The sequence below is a fragment of the Bos javanicus genome, chromosome 3 (genome assembly GCF_032452875.1).
Source record: "Bos javanicus breed banteng chromosome 3, ARS-OSU_banteng_1.0, whole genome shotgun sequence".
Lineage (NCBI taxonomy): Eukaryota > Metazoa > Chordata > Mammalia > Artiodactyla > Bovidae > Bos > Bos javanicus.
In genome coordinates, this window is record NC_083870.1 from 57,281,474 (window position 1) to 57,301,936 (window position 20,463).

The window sequence follows — 20,463 nt, forward strand, 5'->3', positions numbered from 1 at the left end:
CTTTTTCATATTAGAAGTCCTAGCCCCAGCAATCAGACAAGAAAAAATAAATAAAAGGTATCCAAACTGACAAAGCAGGCAAGACTATAAAATGAGAAAACCTCTCTTCAGCAAGTGGTGCTGGTAAAGCTGGACAGCTGCATGTAAATCAATGAAGTGAGAACACTGATAGCATGCACAAAAATAAACTGAAAATGGCTTAAAGACTTAACAGAGCATAGGGAAAACATTCTCTAATATAAATCTTCTCAATGTTTTCTTAGGTCAGTTTCCCAAGGCAATAGAAATACAAAAATAAATAAATGGGACATAATCAAACTTAGAAGATTTTGCACAGTGAAGAAAGCCATTAAAAAATGAAGATAACCTAGAGAATGGGAGAAAATATTTGCAAATGATGCAACAGACAAGGGCTTAATCTCCAAAATATACAAACAGCTCACACAACTAAACAACAACAACAAAAAGCAAATTAAAAAATGGGCAGAAGACCTTAATAGACATTTCTCCATAGAAGACATACAGATGACCAGTAGGCACAAGAAAAGATGCTCAACATCACTAATTATTAGAGAAATGCAAATCAAAACTACAATGAGGTGCCATCTCACACTGGTCAGAATGGCCATCGCTAAAAAGTCTACACATAACAAATGTTGGAGAAGGCATGGAGAAAAGAGAACCCTCTTACACTGTTGGTAGGAATATAAATTGGTACAGCCACTATGGAAAACAGTATGGAGGTTCCTCAGAAAAGAAAAATAGAATTACCATATGATACAGCAACCCCACTCCTGGGAATATATCCAGACAAAACTATAATTCACAAAGATACATAAACCCCTATGTTCATAGCAGCACTGTTCACAATAGCCATGTGGAAATAACCTAAATGTCCATCAACAGATGAATGGATAAAGATGTGGTACATATATACAATAGAATACTTTTACTGTTAGTCATTCAGTCGTGTCCAACTCTTTGTGATCCCTTAGACTGTAGCCCACCAGACTCCTCTGTCCAAATACTACTCAGTCATAAAAAAGAAAAAAATGCCAATTGCAGCAACATGGATGCTAGAGATTATCATACTAAATGAAGTCAGAGAGAGAAAGACAAATATCATATGGTATTACTTATATGTGGAGTCTAAAATATGGCACAAATGAACCTATCTGTAAAACAGAGAGAGACTCATGAACACAAAGAACAGACCTGTGGTTGCCAAGGGGGAAGATGAAGACAGCGGGATGGACTGGTAGTCTGGTAGATGCAGACAACAAAGTCTTAGTGTACAGCACAGGGAACTATATTCAATATCCTGTGTAAACCATAATGAGAGGAATATTTAAAAAGAATGGATATATGTGTATAACTGAGTCACTTTGCTGTACAGCAGATTGGCACAATGTTGTAAATCAACTATAATTCAATTAAATAAAAAAATTATGAAAACGGTTATCAGCATTATTTATAATTTTTAAAACTTGGAAATAATGTCTAAAAATAGAGGATGATTAAAACTGTAATAAAAACTAATAATTATCACCATCAATACCATCACAATCACCATGGCTAATAATTTTCAAATGCTTACTAAGTTCCAGGCACTGTTTTAAGTGATTCACATATGTCAATTCATTTAATCCATAACTCCATAATGGAGGTAGTTTTTTCTCCATTTTAGAGATGAAGTGATAAAATATTTTACCCTAAATCAAATGTCTAGAAAGGGAAGGAACCAAGATTTAAGCCCATGTGATTCCAGGACCAAAACTCCCACTAGGCCATGAGACTAACTGCAAAAAAATTAGGTTACTATCTTAACTGGATTGGACTACAAAGTCAATACTCTGGAGAGCTTGTGCTTTGTTTTTAATCTTTACCTGAAACATCGATTCCAAATGTTCACTCAAAACAAAGAAAAATAATATACAGAGATCTTTCATAGAACTCTAATATGATCAACAAATTTCTTAACAACTGTTAAGTCAATAGTTCTTAATCTTGGCTGAATATTAAAAATCATCTAGAAAGCTTTTTTATTTTAATAATTTTTCATTTATTTATTTTTGGCTGTGCTGGGTCTTCCTTGGTGCATGGGCTCTTCTCTAGTTACAGCAAACAAGGGTCACTCTCTAGTTGCCATGCACTGCTCATGTGGTGGCTTCTCCAGCTGTGGAACGTCAGCAGCCCTAGGACGCATGGGCTCAGGAGCTGCGGTGCCCAGGCTCTAGAGCGCAGGCTCAACAGCTGCAGCACACAGGCCCAGCTGCTAAGCGGAATGTGGGAATCTTCCCAGACCAGGGACTGAACCCTTGTCTCCTGCATTGGCAGGCAGACTCTTTACAACAAAGCCCCTGGAAAGCTTTTAAAAATACCAACGCCCAGTTCCCAACCCCAGAATTCTAGTTTAAACGTCATCCTTAGCCTAGTCCAGTTAAATCAGAATCTCTGAGAATGGGGCTTAGGGATAATATTTTTGTCAATTTCTCAGGTAATCCTAGGTGGAACCAAGGTTGAGAACCAGAACTTTAAATAATGAGGGTCTGGAGGAGGAGATAATTTACCTGAATTTTTTAGCACTTCCTGTCAGCAACCATGAAAAATAGACATTCCTACCTAAAGGATATACATATTCAAAAAATCATATATTTGGAATATACTTACTTATGTGAAACTGATACAAAGAGAAATTTGATGATAATATCTTTATTCAATTTCTTCATCAAAAAACCCATTTTTCTACACTATTCAGCTGAATGGTACTAATGATTTCATATTCATGCCTCTATGCAATGAAGAGATTAAAATTAGTTTACACTTATTTTCAACACCGTTGAAACTAAATTTCCAAATATATGATTTCTTAAATCTTAAAATATAGCAGCATAATGTTTGAGTTTTGCTTTTTTTTTTTTTAAAACAAACCAAAGACATCAAAGACATTTAAACAACCCACAGAAACAGTCAGAGAAACCACATATGTTTCAAAGACAAAAGAAACAGGTAAGCTGTAGATGACCTAAGCCAAAACCATTCAAATCCACTGTTTTGCCAGGACTTCACAAACTCTGCTACCAAATGCATATATTTGCTTTGGGTATCATGCAAAGGTTACATCTGAATAAATGAATCCCACAGCAAAAGAAACACAGTAAAATGGTCACATATTGAAGAGCTAGTTAATATGCCACTTAAAAAAAACCTGAAGATCCTAAAACTTATTTGAGGATTAAATTAAGAACTATAATCATATTAATAAACTTAGCAAATGTCGCAAGTGTTAGCTAACAGTAAAATGTTAGCTCTAGTATTGGATTTTCAAGAACCCTAATGGTTTAAAAAAAAAAAATCAAAAGAATCAATTAGATAAATTCTCAGTATATGCTTTAACAAATAAACCAATAAATTTTACTATAATCTTCCTCTGGAAAAAAAAGAGGTTCTTATTCAAATAACTCCTTTTTACACTAGAGTGCTAATCCTAAATCCCTAAAAAATTAAATACATTCTATTATTTTTAAAAATAACCCAAATTTAAGTTTAGTAATAGAGATTTAACAGATAACAGAAATTTATACCATGGGCTGAAATGTGAAACAGAAGAGATACCAAAAGTATTCTTAACAATGTAATTACTGGAGAAGACATTATTAATAAGATGCTAATTACAACTGGTATTTAACAACAAGTTTCATTTAAGAAGTCGTGATAAATACATATTTCCCATTAGGTTTCTAACCCAACTAAGAAGTACAAGGGTTCCCCCCACACTTATTAGTATGAATCTTCCAATGGCCAAATCTAGACAGAAGCCTCAGGCTGAACCCCTGAGACAGAAAAAAGGAAGTGAAAATTGAGATATGAATCTTAAAGCAGGAAAATGACAGACGAGAGTACACTCCAAAACTTCTTCTAGTATTAGGAGATATTATACAGATCTTATATTTTATAAAGTCTTATCCACATCATATCCTTATCTAAACCATGCCTCTTCTGAAGTCCTACATTCCTCAATTTAAATTCTTTAAACCACTATGATACCTAAAAACATAAGGACTATATCTAAGTAGTTCAAGTTGTATAGGATTCCAAGGGGCATCTATTCCAGTGGTTAGATTTTAATGACTAGCCAGAGATTTTAATCATCGGAAGCAAGGGTTCACAACTTCCAGGTCACAGATTGGTACAAGTCTGTGGCTTCTTAGGAACTGGGCTGCACAGCAGGAGGTGTTTCATCTGTATTTACAGCCACTGCCTATTGCTCACATTACCACCTGAGCTCCGCTTCCTGTCACATCAGTGGTAGTAAAATAAATGTATGCACTTGAATCATCTCGAAACCATCCACACCATCCCTAAACCCCATCTCAGTCTGTGGAAAAATTGTCTTCCACAAAATCAGTCCCTGGTGCCAAAAATGACTGATTTAAAGAATTAGAAACAAAATCCAGAAACACCAACACCCAGCCCTGCCAAACACACCCTCAAAATCAATTAAACCAAAATCTTCACAAGTGAAGCCCAGGAACTGGTACTTTTTTCTAAAAACTTTCCAAAGTGATTCTAATGTGCAACTAATCTCGAGAACCACTAATCTATCCAAAATATTGCTAAAATTCTAAGGATTAAAAACTAAAACACGCTCAATGACAAACAAAAGCCACAGCCAGAAGAGGGCAGTAAGGAGCTATTTTGGAAAGCCACAGATGTTAAACTAGGTACTAAGGCGCCTTCCTCAGGGAAAGACCCCTGGGAGATTCACAGGTTCAGGGAGAAATGCCATGCCTCAAGTGGGAACTGCTGAGCAGTAAGGAGCCAAGCAGAGATAAGCCAGCAAACAGAGTGAGCTGAAAGAACAAGAAAAAGCCTGAAAATGTTAAAGGAGTACCTAGCACAGACCACACAATGGATAAAGAGGCTAAGATTAGAGTCATTGGCAAGCAGAAGGAAATTCTCCAAAATAAGAAGGCACAAGTTAGAACAGTCTCTTGAAGCCTCCATCTTCAACAATAACAACCCCAACTGAACTGAAAAACTGTGAATCATGAGAGATGGTTTTGGTATTCACAAAAATACAATAGGTTTAGCATAAAACAAGTAGCTTAAAAACAATATTGGACAGCATAACATAAAGAACCAATATGAGATGTCAGAGTGACCCACAATAAAAAATATATCTTCATTTTAAAAGTGAAACTACATATACTAATAGATGATCTTATTTGCAAAGCAGACATAGAGACACAGACATAGAGAACAAACTTATGGATACCAAGTGGAAGGGCACAGTGGGATGAACTGGGAGATTGGACTGACATATATACACCATTGTGTATAAGACAAATAGCTAATAAGAACTTACTGTATACCACAGAGAACTCTTCAAAGCTCTGTGGTGACCTAAATGGGAAGGAAATCCAAAAAACAGGGGATATATGTATGTGCATGCTCAGTAGCTTCTTGTCTGACTCTTTGCGACCCTATGGACGGTAGCCCATCAGGCTCCTCTGTGCATAAGACTCTCCAGGCAAAGAACAGTGAAGTAAGTTACCATGCCCTCTCAGGGCTCAAATCCGCATCTCTTGTCTCCTGTGTTAGCAGGTAGATTGTTTACCACTAGAACCAAGGAAAGCATGGATATATGTACGCTGTGCTATGCTTAGTCACACAGTGTTGTTCAACTCTTTGCAACCCATAGACTGCAGCCCACCAGGCTCCTCTGTCCTTGGGGATTCTCAAGGTAAGAATACTGGAGTGGGTGGCCATGCCCTCCTCCAGGGGATCTTCCCAAACCAGGGATCAAACCCAGGTCTCTCACATTGCAGGCGGATTCTTTACCTCCTGAGCCACCAGGGAAGCCCAAGAACACTGGAGTGGGTAGCCTATCCCTTCTTCCCGACCCAGGAATCAAACTGGGGTCTCCTGCATTGCAGGCAGATGCTTTACCAGATGAAGGGAAGCCTGGAGATATGTATACATATGATTTATTCACTTTGTTCTACAGCAGAAACTGACACAACAGTATAAAACAACTATACCCCAATTTTTAAAAAACTGAAACTACAAAACTTATGACATTTAGCAATGCGTGATTTCATAATCCTCTTCTACAGAACAAGTAGCTGTTATAATTTAGGCACTCATCTCAACTATTTAAGACCCTTAAGTATTTTTTGGTAAAAAAGAAAACCACCACTTCTCTTTAAACATTAATCCCTCTTTTCATTGGCCATTAGGAAACTCGGGGCTTTTAATTCTTTTTTCTGAGTCTTTTAAGGTTGCATATCACGGCATACATTTTTGAATATTCATTTCATCCTTATAACTACTTATATTCTTTATGCTCCAGTTACCCAAATTTCCTTTTTACATTATCTTACTGTATCACTGAAGAATATATACAATTCTTTTTGCAATGAGACTGAGATTAAGGGAATCTATTAAAATATGACCCAGACTCACAGAACCTTAGCTATTTAGTTCATTTAGTACTTTACAAACACTATCGGTAATACTACAAATATATGGCATTCCAAAGGGGTTCTAGTGTGAAAGTAAAAAGCAGCTTTAAGCACACGGTAGAGTTTCTCATCCTCTATATATTAAGATATTACTATTCATATCTCTCCTACTAACCATGTAACAATAAAAGCAACAGACTGGGGGTTCAAGATGGTGACGTGGGAACAGCCTGAACTTACTTCCTCCTACACACATAACCAAGTGGCGCTAGTGGTAAAGAGCCTGCCTGCCAAAGCAGGAGACATAAGAGACGTGGGTTCGATCCCTGGGTCGGGAAGATCTGGGGGAGAAGGGCATGACAACTCACTTCACTATTCTTACTTGGAGAATCCCCATGGACAGAGAAGCCTGGCAGGCTACAGTCTACAGGGTCACAAAGAGTCAGACATGACTGAAGTGACTGAGTACATACATATGGATTGATACTCTATGAAAAGAAATTGAGAACTAGATGAACACCTATGCTACAAGAAAGGATAGAGAGGACCACATCAAGATGGGTAAGAGCAGCACAGAAACACTCTTGCCAAAACCCTTTCATCTGTGGCTACACACAGCAATAAGGGATCTCATTAGGTGGGCACTTCCCCCGGAGAGGTGAAGGGTTGGCACACCACATCAGGCACCCCAATTGCTGGGATCTATACCAGATAGACAAACTTCTAAAATGTCTGGCTTAGAAAACCAGATGCTGACATCCAGGGTCCCAAAGTGCTATAGGAAACTGAAACTCTCCCCTTAAAAGGCTCTCATGCCCCGAAACACAGTGAAATAGCAGTTTTAAAAGGTGCCAAGACTGTATGAGAAGAAAAGTAGTTTTTCAAATCTAAAAGCTTCAGCTGGAGAGGTTGGGGGGTGGAGGGGGTGTGTGGAAATATTCCCTGTAGTGATGTAGCACTATCTCGCCACATCAATGAAACTGTAGAGCTCCAGTGTTGGATGCAACACACCCCAGCTCCCCAGGTGAGAAAAGAAGGATCCAAACAAATAAAATCAGAAGTGAAAGAGGAGAAGTTACAACTGATACCACAGAAATACAAAAACTCGTAAGAGACTGCTAGTCACAGTCATATCCCAATGAACTGGACAACCTAAAGAAATGGATAAATGTATAGAAACAGACAATCTTCCAAGACTGAATCATTTAAAAAAGAAAAAAAAATATATATATATATACATATATATAACCTGAATAAATCAATTACCAGCAATGAAACTGAGTAATGAGTAATTTAAAAATTCCCAACAAAAAAGTTCAGGACCAGGCAGTCCACAGGTGAACTCTACCAAACACTAAAGAAGAGTTAATATGTATCCTTCTTAAATTATTCCCTAAAAATGGAAGAGGAATGAATGTTTACCACCTCATTTTCAAAGGTCAGCATTACCCTGATATCAAAACCAGACAAAGACACCATGAGAAAGGGAAATTACAGGCCAATATCACTGATAAACACAGAAGCAAAAACTCTCAATGTAATATTAGCAAACCAAATTCAACAATACAGTAAAAGAATCATATACCATGATCCAGCGGGATTTGTTTCAGGGATGTAAGAATGGCTCAACATCCTCAAATCATTCAATGCGATATATACCACATTAACAAGGTAAAGAATAAAATTCATATTATCATCTCAACAGGTACAAAAAAGCTTTTGACAAAATTCACCATCCATTCATGATAAAAATTCTCAACAAAGTAACCTCAACATAATAAAAGCCATATACGACAAACTCACAGCTACTTTCATGCTCAATGGTGAAATGCTGAAAGCATTTCCTCTAAGACTGAGAACAAGGATGGCCACTCCTGTCACTTTTATTCAACATAAATCCGGAAGTGTCAGCCACAGCAATTAAGCAGGAAAATTGGAAATGAAGAAGGAAAACTGTTTATGTTTTGTAGATGACATGATACAACATATATAGAAAACACTAAGAACTCCAACAAAACAACTATTAGAACTAATAAATGAATTCAGCGAAGCTGCAGGATACAAAGTTAATATACAGAAGCCCGTTGCATTTCTATACACTAATAACAAGATACCACAAAGAGAAATTAAGAATATCATATATACAACAGCATCAAAAAGAACAAAACACTGAGAAATGAATTTAACCAAAGGAGGTGAAAGAGCTGTATCTGGAAAATTCTAAGAAATTGAAGGTGACATAAATAACAAAATCAAACTGAAACAGACTTACAGGTACAGAAAGTAAACTGCTATTTACTACAGGATAGGGAGTTGGGGAAGGGGTGAAGTAGGTAAAGGGGATTGGCAGTATAAACTTTCAGTTATAAACAAATAAATCATGGAAATATGGAGTACACCATAAGGAATACAGTCAATAATACTGTAGCAACTTTGTATGATGACAAGTGGTAACTAGATTGACCAGAGTCACCATTTTGAAAATATATATAAATATCAAATCACTGACATACACAGAAACTGATATGATATGTCATTTATATTTCAATAAAAAATGAATATACTGAACTCAATATCGGAGAAGGCAATGGCACCCCACTCTGGTACTCCTCCCTGGAAAATCCCATGGACGGAGGAGCCTGGTGGGCTGCAGTCCATGGAATCGCTGAGGGTCGGACACAACTGAGCGACTTCACTTTCACTTTTCACTTTCGTGCATTGGAGAAGGAAATGGCAACCCACTCCAGTATTCTTGCCTGGAGAATCCCAGGGATGGAGGAGCCTGGTGGACTGCCGTCTATGGGGTCGCACAGAGTTGGACACGACTGAAGTGAATAAGCAGTAGCACCACTATATAGCTTGTACATATATATCAATATATACACTCAGGCTGGCGCTGAATCAACGGTTACTTTTTCATTACTAAAAAAAAAAATACAAATTTATTGAAGAGTATTTTAAAAGATACTTTGTCTTAGGATTTAGTAAACACAATTTTTCTCATTTTCTGGCAAAAAAAAATATCAGTTCAGTTCAGTTGCTCAGTCATGTCTGACTCTTTGCAACCCCATGAATCGCAGCACACCAGGCCTCCCTGTCCCTCACCATCTCCCGGAGTCCACTCAGACTCACGTCCATCAAGTCAGTGATGCCATCCAGCCATCTCATCCTCTGTCGTTCCCTTCTCCTCCTGCCCCCAATCCCTCCCAGCATCAGAGTCTTTTCCAATGAGTCAACTCTTTGCATGAGGTGGCCAAAGTACTGGAGTTTCAGCTTCAGCATCATTCCTTCCAAAGAAATCCCAGGACTGATCTCCTTTAAAATGGACTGGTTGGATCTCCTTGCAGTCCAAGGGACTCTCAAGAGTCTTCTCCAACACCACAGTTCAAAAGCATCAATTCTTCAGCACTCAGCATTCTTTATAGTCCAACTCTCACATCCATACATGACTACTGGAAAAACCATAGCCTTGACTAGATGGAGCTTTGTTGATAAAGTAACGTCTCTGCTTTTCAATATGCTATCTAGGTTGGTCATAACTTCCTTTCCAAGGAGTAAGCGTCTTTTAATTTCATGGCTGCAATCACCATCTGCAGTGATTTTGGAGCCCAGAAAAATAAAGTCTGACACTGTTTCCACTGTTTCCCCTTCTACTTGCCATGAAGTGATGGGACCAGATGCCATGATCTTCATTTTCTGAATGTTGAGCTTTAAGCCAACTTTTTCACTCTCCTCTTTCATCAAGAGGCTTTTTAGTTCCTCTTCACTTTCTGCCATAAGGGTGGTGTCATCTGAGTATCTGAGGTTACTGATATTTCTCCCGGCAATCTGGATTCCAGCTTGTGCTTCTTCCAGCCCAGCGTTTCTCATGATGTACTCTGCACAGAAGTTAAATAAGCAGGGTAACAGTATATAGCCTTGATGTACTCCTTTTCCTATTTGGAACCAGTCTGTTGTTCCATGTCCAGTTCTAACTGTTGCTTCCTGACCTGCATATACGTTTCTCAAGAGGTAGGTCAGGTGGTTTGGTATTCCCATCTCTTTCAGAATTCTCCACAGTTTATTGTGATCCACACAGTCAAAGGCTTTGGCATAGTCAATAAAGCAGAAATAGATGTTTCTCTGGAACTCTCTTGCTTTTTCAATGATCCAGTGGATGTTGGCAATTTGATCTCTGGTTCCTCTGCCGTTTCTAAAACCAGCTTGAACATCTGGAAGTTCACGGTTCACATATTGCTGAAGCCTGGCTTGGAGAAATTTGAGCATTACTTTACTAGTGTGGGAGATGAGTGCAATTGTGCAGTAGTTTGAGCATTCTTTGGCATTGACTTTCTTTGGGATTGCAATGAAAACCGACATTTTCCAGTCCTGTGGCCATTGCTGAGTTTTCCAAATTTGCTGGCATATTGAGAGCAGCACTTTCACAGCATCATCTTTCAGGATTTGAAATAGCTCAACTGGAATTCCATCACCTCCACTAGCTTTGTTCACAGTGATGCTTTCTAAGGCCCACTTGACTTCACAGTCCAGGATATCTGGCTCTAGGTAAGTGATCACACCATCGTGATTATCTGGGTCGTGAAGATCTTTTTTGAGCCTTAATTCTTTAAAATGTGCACTATTAGGTTACTGCTTTTGTAATTCTACAATAAAATGCTACATGCTTAATTACATATAAACATCTTGGAAGCAAAGTTTATGCTTAATTCATCTTTATATCTTTATATATTGATGATACAGTAATATGGTCTCAATAAGATCTTTTTCCTTTCCTTACTTTTTCATTGTCATACATATCATACATACAGTATAGTGTGGAAAACTAAAAGTTTCAAATGTTTATATCAGTTATAAACTTAATATATTTATTAAATATAAAATTATCTGAGTAGAAAGCCAGATGCTCCTCAATGAATTAATGGATCAACAAATTGTGGTATGTATATACAAGGGAATATTACTCAGCTATAAAAAGGAATGAAGTGTGGATACATGTCACAACTTCGATAAATCTCAAAAACTTGATAAGTGAAAGAAGTCTGGCAGATAAGGTCACATACTGTGTGATTCTTTTTTATGAATTTTCTTTATATTCAGAATGGGCAAATGCAGAGAGACAAAAATCAGATTGCAGGTTACAAGGGGTTTGGGCAAAAGGGGTGCATGAGGAGTAATCACTTAATGGATATGTTTTTATGGGGTGTTTTTATGAGATAAAATAATTTTGAGAGAGAGCTGTTGGTTGCACATTATAAACACACTAAATACTACTGAATTGTATACTTTAAAATGAATAATTGGAAATTTCACTTCAATAAAAAATATGTATCTCAAGAAAAACCATATGTATAATGTAAAGTGTTATGAACAACTGTGTAATACACCACCAAAGTGGGAAATAGTACCACAGAATCCTTTCAAGTGTTCCTCCTTATATCTCCCTTCTCTAGAGATAAAATGTATCCTGATTTTTAATAATAACTGCCTGGCTTTCTTTAGTTTTACCATCCATGAACCCATCCTAAGACAACATAGTACAATTTCACCACATTTTAAGAATTCTTCCTTGCTTTCTTACATTCAACATTACATTTTTAAGAATCATTTACACTGTTGGATTTGGGCCTCCCTGGCGGCTCAGATGGTAAAGAATTTCCTTGCAAAGCAGAACTGAGTTCCAACCCTGGGTCAGGAAGATCCCCTGGAGAATCAAATGGCTACCCATTCCAGCATTCTTGCCTAGAGAATTCCACGAAAAGAGGAGCCTGGCGGGCTACCATCCATGGGGTCGCAAAGAGTTGGATACGATTGAGCAACTAACACTTTCACTACTTTTCACACTGTTGGATTTACCCACGGTTCACTGTGTAGCTTGTACAGTCCAGGGAGATTATTTTTAATTAACCAAAATTTTATGCTAAATATAAGGTTTCTCCATGTCTTCTCATGGCTTGATAGCTGATTTCTTTTTATACTGTATAATGGAATATTATGCAATATTCCATTAGGTAGATGTACCACAGTTTGTTTTTCCTTTCACTTATTGAAGGACATTTTGGTTGCTTCTAAGTTTTAACTAATAAAGTTGTTATAAACAATCATATGCAGGTTTTTGTGTAGACCTAAGTTTTCAACATATCTGGGTTAAATACCAGAGTGTGATTACCCGATCATATGATAAGAGTACATATGTTTAGTTTTGTAAGAAAGCACCAAAGTGCCCTTCAAAATGTCTGTACCATTTTGCATTCTCACTAGCAATAAATGAGAGTTCCTCTTGCTCCATATCCTCACCAACATTGGCTGTTGTCAGTGGTTTTCTTTTTCTTTTTTCTTTTTGGCTGCACTGAGTCTTTGTTGCTGTGCACAGGCTTTCCTTAGTTGCAGCAAGTGGGGTTTCCTCTTCCTTACAGTGTGAGGGCTTCTCACCACAGTGGCTTCTCCTGTTGCAGAGCACAGGCTCTAGGTGCACTGGCTTCAGTAGTAGCAGCTTGCAGGTTCTAGAGCATGGGCTCAGTAGTGGTGGTGCATGGGCTTAGTTGCTCCATGGCATGTGGAATCTTCCCAGATCAGGGATCAAACCCATGTCCCCTGAACTGGCAGGTGGATTCTTATCCACTGTACCACCAGCAAAGTCCTACTGTCACTGTTTTGAATTTTAATAATTCTAATAGGTTTATAGTGGTGAACGTTTCTTATAATTTACAAATTCCTAATGACATATGCAGAGAAGGCAATGGCAACCCACTCCAGTACTCTTGCCTGGAAAATCCCATGGATGGAGGAGCCTGGTAGGCTGCAGTCTCTGGGGTTGCTAAGAGTCAGACACGACTGAGCAACTTCATTCTCACTTTTCACTTTCCTGCACTGGAGAAGGAAATGGCAAACCACTCCAGTATTCTTCCCTGGAGAATTACAGGGATGGCAGAGCGTGGTGGGGTGCCGTCTATTGGGTTGCACAGAGTTGGACACAACTGAAGTGACTTAGCAGCAGAAGCAATGATATATGCTGTTAAGCATCTTTTCATCTGCTTGTCATTTGTACATCTTTTTTGATGAGAAAATCATTTAGAAAATTTTTTCATTTAGTATTGGGTTGCTGGGCTCCAAAATCACTGTGGATGGTGATTGCAGCCATGAAATTAAAAGACACTTGCACCTTGGAAGGAAAGTTATGACCAACCTAGATAGCATATTAAAAAGCATATTAAATGTAAAATGCATTGCCAACAAAGGTCTGTCTAGTCAAGGCTATGGTTTTTCCAGTAGTCATATATGGATGTGAGAGTTGGACTATAAAGGAAAGCTGAGCACAGAAGAATTGATGCTTTTGAACTGTGGTGTTTGAGAAGACTCTTGAGAGTCCCTTGGTCTGCAAGGAGATCCAACTGGTCCATCCTAAAGGAGATCAGTCCTAGGTGTTCGTTGGAGGGACTGATGTTGATGGTGAAACTCCAATACTTTGGCCACCTGATGCGGAGAGCTGACTCATTTGAAAAGACCCTGATGCTGGGAAAGATTGAGGGTAGGAGGAGAAGGGGACGACAGAGGATGAGATGGTTGGATGGCATCACTGACACAATGGACATGGGTTTGAGTGGACTCCGGGAGTTGGTGATGGACAGGGAGGCCTGGTGTACTGCGGTTCATGGGGTTGCAGAGTCAGACACGACTGAGCGACTGAACTGAATTGCTCATTTGCTTGTTGTTGAATTTTAAAGGTTTTTAGTATATTTTGGGTACCAGTCATTATCATATATGCGCTTTGCAAAAACTGTCTTTTCAATCTCTTAACAGTATCTTTCACAGACCATTAGTTTTTCATTTTAGTTAGGTCCAAATTCTCAATTTTTTCTTTCATAGATTATGCTTTTGGTGTTGTCTCTAAAAAGCCATCACCAAACCTATGGTAGTCTAAGATTTTCTCCTTTATCATTTTCAGGGAGCTTTACAGTTTTGTACTTAACATTTAGGTCTATGATCTACACGGAGGTAATCTTTGTGAAAGATGTAAGATCTGTGTACAGACTTTTTTTTTTTTTGGCATCAGAATATCCTGTTGTTTCAACATCGTTTTTTGAAAAGACTGTCCTTTTCCACTGAAATATCTCAGCTCCTTTCTCAAATATCAGTTGACTACATTTATGTGAGTCCATTTCTGAGCTATTTTGTTTCATTGATTTGCTTATCTATTTTTTTCACCAAATACTATATTGTCATGGTTACCACAACGTTACAGTAAGTCTTGAAATCCAGTAGTGTCAGTCCTCCAACTTTGTTCATCTTTAATACTGTTTGCTAGTGTGGGTCTTCTCTCCACATAAACAGAGAATCAGTTTGTCAATATCCACAAAACAACTTCATGGGATTTAGATTGTGATTACACTGAATCTAAGTGGCTTAGTGGTAAAGAACCCACCTGCCAATGCAGGAAATGAAGCTTCAACCCATGGGTTGGGAAGATCCCCTGAAGAAGGGGAAGGAAATTGCAACCCATTCCTGTATTCTTGCCTGGAAAATTGCATGGAGAGAACAGTCCCACAGGCTTCGTCAATGAGGTCACAGAAGAGTTGGACATGACTTAGTGACTAAACAATAAACATCAAGTGAAGAGGAAATGATACCTTAACTACAGAGTCTTCCTAACCATGAACATAGAATATCTTTCTATTTATTTAGATCTTTTTCATCAGAATTTTATCATTTTCCCTCATACAGATCTTAAAGAATTTCAAATTTGGGGCTGCTAATGTAAATGATGTTCACTTTTTAATTTCAAATTCCAATTGCTAGATTTATACCTACTTCAATTTTTTTTCTACTTTTTTCTGATAACGTAAATGACACTGCTTATTTAACATCAAATTTAAATTGTTCACTGTTACTATATAAGAAACCAATAAACTTTTGTATACGAAACTTATATGCTGCAACATTGTCATAATCACTTTTTATTTCCAGAAGATTTTCTTGATTGATATTTTCTATATAGACCATTATACCATCTGTAAATGTTTTATTTATTCCTTCTCAATCTGCATATTTTTTATTTCCTTTTCTGTCCCACCACATTAGCTAGGTATTCCAGGATGATGCTGAATAGTAGTAGTCAGATCATCATGGTCCTTTTTCTGATCTTAATAGGAAAGCATCTATCTCACTAGTAAATATGCTATTATCTGTAGGAATTTTTGCTGATATGCTTTGTCAAAGAAAATTTCCCTCATTCCTAGTTTGCTGAGAGTTTCTATCATGAATGGGTACTGGCTTTTATCAAGAGTTTTCTCTGCAATTCTTGATATGATTTTTTTCTCATTTAGCCTACTAATAGTAATAGATTACATAAATTGCATTTTAAATGTTGAACCAGCCTTGCACAACTGGAATAAATCCCACGTGATCATGACATACAATTTTCTATACATTTTTAAATTCAACTTGCTAATATTTTCAGGATTTTCACATCAATATTCATTAAGATATTGGTCTACAGTTTTCCTTTAACATCTTTAGTCTTGTTATTAGGATAATGCTGGCGTTATTAAATAAGGAAATATTCCCTCTATTTCTGTTTTCTGGAAGAGATTGCAGAGAACTGATATTAACTGTTTTCCCTGAATGTTTAGTACAATCAAAGAGGTTTTACAAAATATTTCATTTTTCAGTTAGAAATGTGAAGGCAATAGCTGTTGCCTATTTTTAAACCTTTAATATCCTCAAGGCAACAGTTCTAATAATAGTATACTTGTAATATTTTCAACAAACACTGAGTTATTAATATGAAACCAATAAGAAGCACCTTATTAGTTCCTTACTATAATTTTTTTTAAAAGTGAGTGCAAATCAGTTAGTACCTTGGCCCATGGTCACCCAGCTAATATACACAGATGTGGTGTTTTAACGTAATATATTTAACTCTTAACATTTCTTGTATTTCCTCTAGATTTTATCATTAAAACAAAAAACTTTGGGGTTAGAAAGTAAAAGTAAATGAAAGAGCAGATACCTTGACAATTCAGCCTCAGAAAAAAGGTAGGAAGTAACATATCGTAATACCGTTAACTCTACAAATTTTGAGAAGCATGACAGAGTGATTAAGATTTAAATCTTGATTCCATCACTTACTAGGTATGTGACTGTGGGCCATTATCCAATGAGAGACATGCTTTCTTCTCTGTAAAATGGGCCAATTAACTACTTACCCTTATACGGTTTTCAAATTAATCTAATCCAAGGAAAGCATCTGAATAAAAGTCAGGAATCTTTTTCTTTCACAATTTGTCACTGATTTTTAAGATGACAAAATTTATTCAAAAACTTGAACTATAAATGTTCATAATTTGTTTATCACCTAAAGATTCACTTTGTACATACAACTTGTAACCTACAACTCTTGTTAATTTAGGTTAATATCTCCCCTTCCATAACAAAACAAAATGTGGTAGATCTTTTCACAGCATTATTCATCTGTAATTTCAAATGACAATATCATAAATGATTTCAAAGTTATATATAATTCATTTTTACTGTCCAAAGATTCAAGGATGAGAAGTTCTATTCTACACTTTCTGAATACATTCAATAATTCCTCAAATTCAATTAGTGAAGATATATGAGTGACTCCAAGGACTGTATCAGAGAAGGCAATGGCACCCCACTCCAGTACTCCTCCCTGGAAAATCCCAAGGGTGGAGGAGCCTGGTAGGCTGCATTCCATGGGGTGGCGAAGAGTCGAACACGACTGAGCGACTTCACTTTCACTCTTCACTTTCATGCATTGGAGAAGGAAATGGCAACCCACTCCAGTGTTCTTGCCTGGAGAATCCCAGGGACAGGGGAGCCTGGTTGGCTGCCATCTATGGGGTTGCACAGAGTCGGACAGGACTGAAGCGACTTAGCAGCTTAGCAGCAAGGACTATATAGTCCATGGATTTCTCCAGGCCAAACACTGGAGTGGGTAAGTCTTTCCCTTCTCCCAACCCAGGGAACGAACCCAGGTCTCCCACATTGCAGGCATATTCTTTACCAGCTGAGCCACAAGGGAAGCCCAAGAATACTGGAATGTGTAGCCTATCCCTTCTCCAGGGGATTTTCCAGATCCAATAATAGAACCAGGGTCTCCTGTATTGCAGGAGGATTCTTTACCAACTGAGCTATCCGGGAAGTCTCAACTAACAAGAAAATGTTACTTAAAGCATAAAAAGAAAAAACCATGCAGCAGTATAAACCACTCTAAACACAGGATAATTTACAAGGGAGGTGAGTACTACAGTTCAGTTCAGCTGCTCAGTCATGTCCAACTCTTCGACCTCAAGGAGTGCAGCACACCAGGCTTCCCTGTCCATCACCAACTCCCGGGGTCTGCTCAAACTCATGTCCATCGAATCAGTGATGCCATCCAACCATTTCATCCTCTGTTGTCCCCTTCTCCTCCGGCCTTCAATCCTGACTAGCATCAGGGTCTTTTGTAAGGAGTCAGTTCTTCGCATAAACTGACCGAAGTATTAGACTTTCAGATTCAGCATCAGTCCTTCCAGTGAATATTCCTTTAGGAATATTTAGGAATATTTCTGACTGATTTCCTTTAGGATGGACCAGTTGGATCTCCTTGAAGTCCAAGGGACTCTCAAGAGTCTTCTCCAAGACCATAGTTCAAAAGCATCAATTCTTTGGAGCTCCCCTTTCTTTATAGTCCAACTCTCACATCAATATATGACTAGTGGAAAAAACCACAGCTTTGACTAGACAGACCTTTGTCGGCAAAGTAATATCTCTGCTTTTTAATACTCTGTCTAGGTTGGTCACAACTTTTCTTCCAAGGAGCAAGCGTCTTTTAATTTCATGGCTGCAATCACCATCTGCAGTGATTTTGAAGCCCAAAAAAATAAAGTCAGCCACTGTTTCCACTGTTTCCCCATCTATTTGCCATGAAGTGATGGGACTGGATGCCATGATCTTCGTTTTCTGAATGTTGGGCTTTAAGCCAATTTTTTCACTCTCCTCTTTCACTTTTATCAACAGGCTCTTTAGCTCTTCTTCACTTTCTGCCATAAGGGTGGTGTCATCTGAATATCTGAGGTTATTGATATTTCTCCCAGCAATCTTGATTCCAGCTTGTGTTTCATCCAGCCCAGCATTTCTCATGATGTACTCTGCATATAAGTGAAATAAGCAGGGTGACAATATACAGCCTTTACATACTCCTTTCCCAATTTGGAATCAGTCTTTTGTTCCATGTCCAGTTCTAACTGTTGCTTCTTGACCTGCATACAGATTTCTCAGGAGGCACATAAGGTGGTCTGGTATTCCCATCTCTTTAAGAATTTTTGACTAAAATACCGCCAAAAAAAAAAAAAGGTATTTTTCCTAGTAGGAAAATCTTTGTGGGACTCTGTAAAGACACCAATCCTTTCCACCTCAAGGATAGTTTTGTTTTGTTTTGTTTTTTCCCCAAATCATAACTCAAGACAGCAGAACAAAAAGTAGGATCACAGAAACTGACTGGAAGTAAAGGCATCACAAGAAGATAATCTGAAGGAAAAAAATTTCCTTTTACCACCAATTCTCTTTCAGTATGATCACAGTGCTCAACACCAGATTTTTATGGGAGCATTACTGACATTTTTCTACAGCCATGATGACCAACTGGGAATATTTGTTTGAAACGATCTTCCAGCCAGAAATATCTAGGCCATCTATGTTTTAAAGAACTTTAAGGACACTAAATCAGACAAAGAACTGTTCTCTCAGAACAATCCTGGCTTTACCTGCAGATTCTCTAATAGCCTACTTTCCTCTGAATGTGGGACGACTTTGGATTCAAAAGGGAAATTTTAAAATTTTGAATTTCCAGAAAAGGAAATTATCTACTTATGTATTTATTTCTTAAAGCAATAAATTCACTCCTAGTTGATAATCCAAAATAATTGTACTCAAGCTCTTTCCTTGCCCAATTCTTATCAACAAAGAGATTTAGTGAAATTATATATATATGTATATATAATAAATATTACACAAACCTTTATACATACATATATAAGAGAACGTGTGTGCATGTATGTATATATACAAACATACAGAAGAGAGAGAGAGATATCAACCATTTCTTGATATGCTCTAAATTTTATTTTTGAATAAGGATTACTTATTTAAGTCCCAAACCTTCACCCCCAATAAAAATTACACCTAAGAATAATGACATTAGCTTTCACTAAGGATGATGTAAGACAAGAGCTTTGTAAAACCCACCACATCACTCAATACTCCCTTTATGAGATTCCATGCAAGAAGTTTCTTTCAGAAATATGCACAAGGAAAAATTCTCCCCCCTCCAAGGAACTACTGCTTTTTATTTTTGGCTTCAGATAGAAGGAAATTTTCAGAATCAAATTCCCAGCCCCAAATCCTCAAGCTGTACATTTAAGATTTACACATTTTACTATAAGTAAATTATAACTCAAAAAAAATTTTTTCCAGCTCAGCTTTAGCAAATGTTCAAGAATTCTAACGTGTTCTGTTACTGTAGTCTTGACTTTCTAATTTATATTGTACCCTGATCCTAAAACTGTATTCCTTTTTCATCTATTTTATTTTCCACTAAGATATCCATGGGGGAAGCCTGAAAATGCCTTTCAACATACATAAGAAGCAGCAGAAAAAAACAAACTAGGTCTTTGACACAGCCAATCCTACTAGTGAATTTATCATCAATTTCCTAGAGAAGGGGGATTAAATACATACTGTTTACTTAAAGTGTATAAGATATTTATAATTAGTTTAATAATGTATAACTAACCAATTTAGCGAGCCTACTGACCAAGTATTCATGGAGACATTATTTTGAAATAAATGTATTTTTATCTTAAAATCCCAATGCAGAACCTTACCCAAATATTATTTGCTACAAAGCATAACATATCTGAATCTAGGTGGTCAACAAAACGTTAAAAAGGCTGAAACGGGCAACCCCTAATTGATTCTACCTGCAGCTGCCTAC

At 37.5% G+C, this 20,463-nt stretch overlaps 1 protein-coding gene across 6 annotated transcripts in view; it reads right to left on the reverse strand.

Annotated features, from left to right (window-relative positions):
- The window catches only part of HS2ST1 (heparan sulfate 2-O-sulfotransferase 1), a 189,237-nt gene that overhangs the window by 134,889 nt on the left and 33,885 nt on the right, over positions 1 to 20,463 (reverse strand). The window lies entirely within an intron of this gene.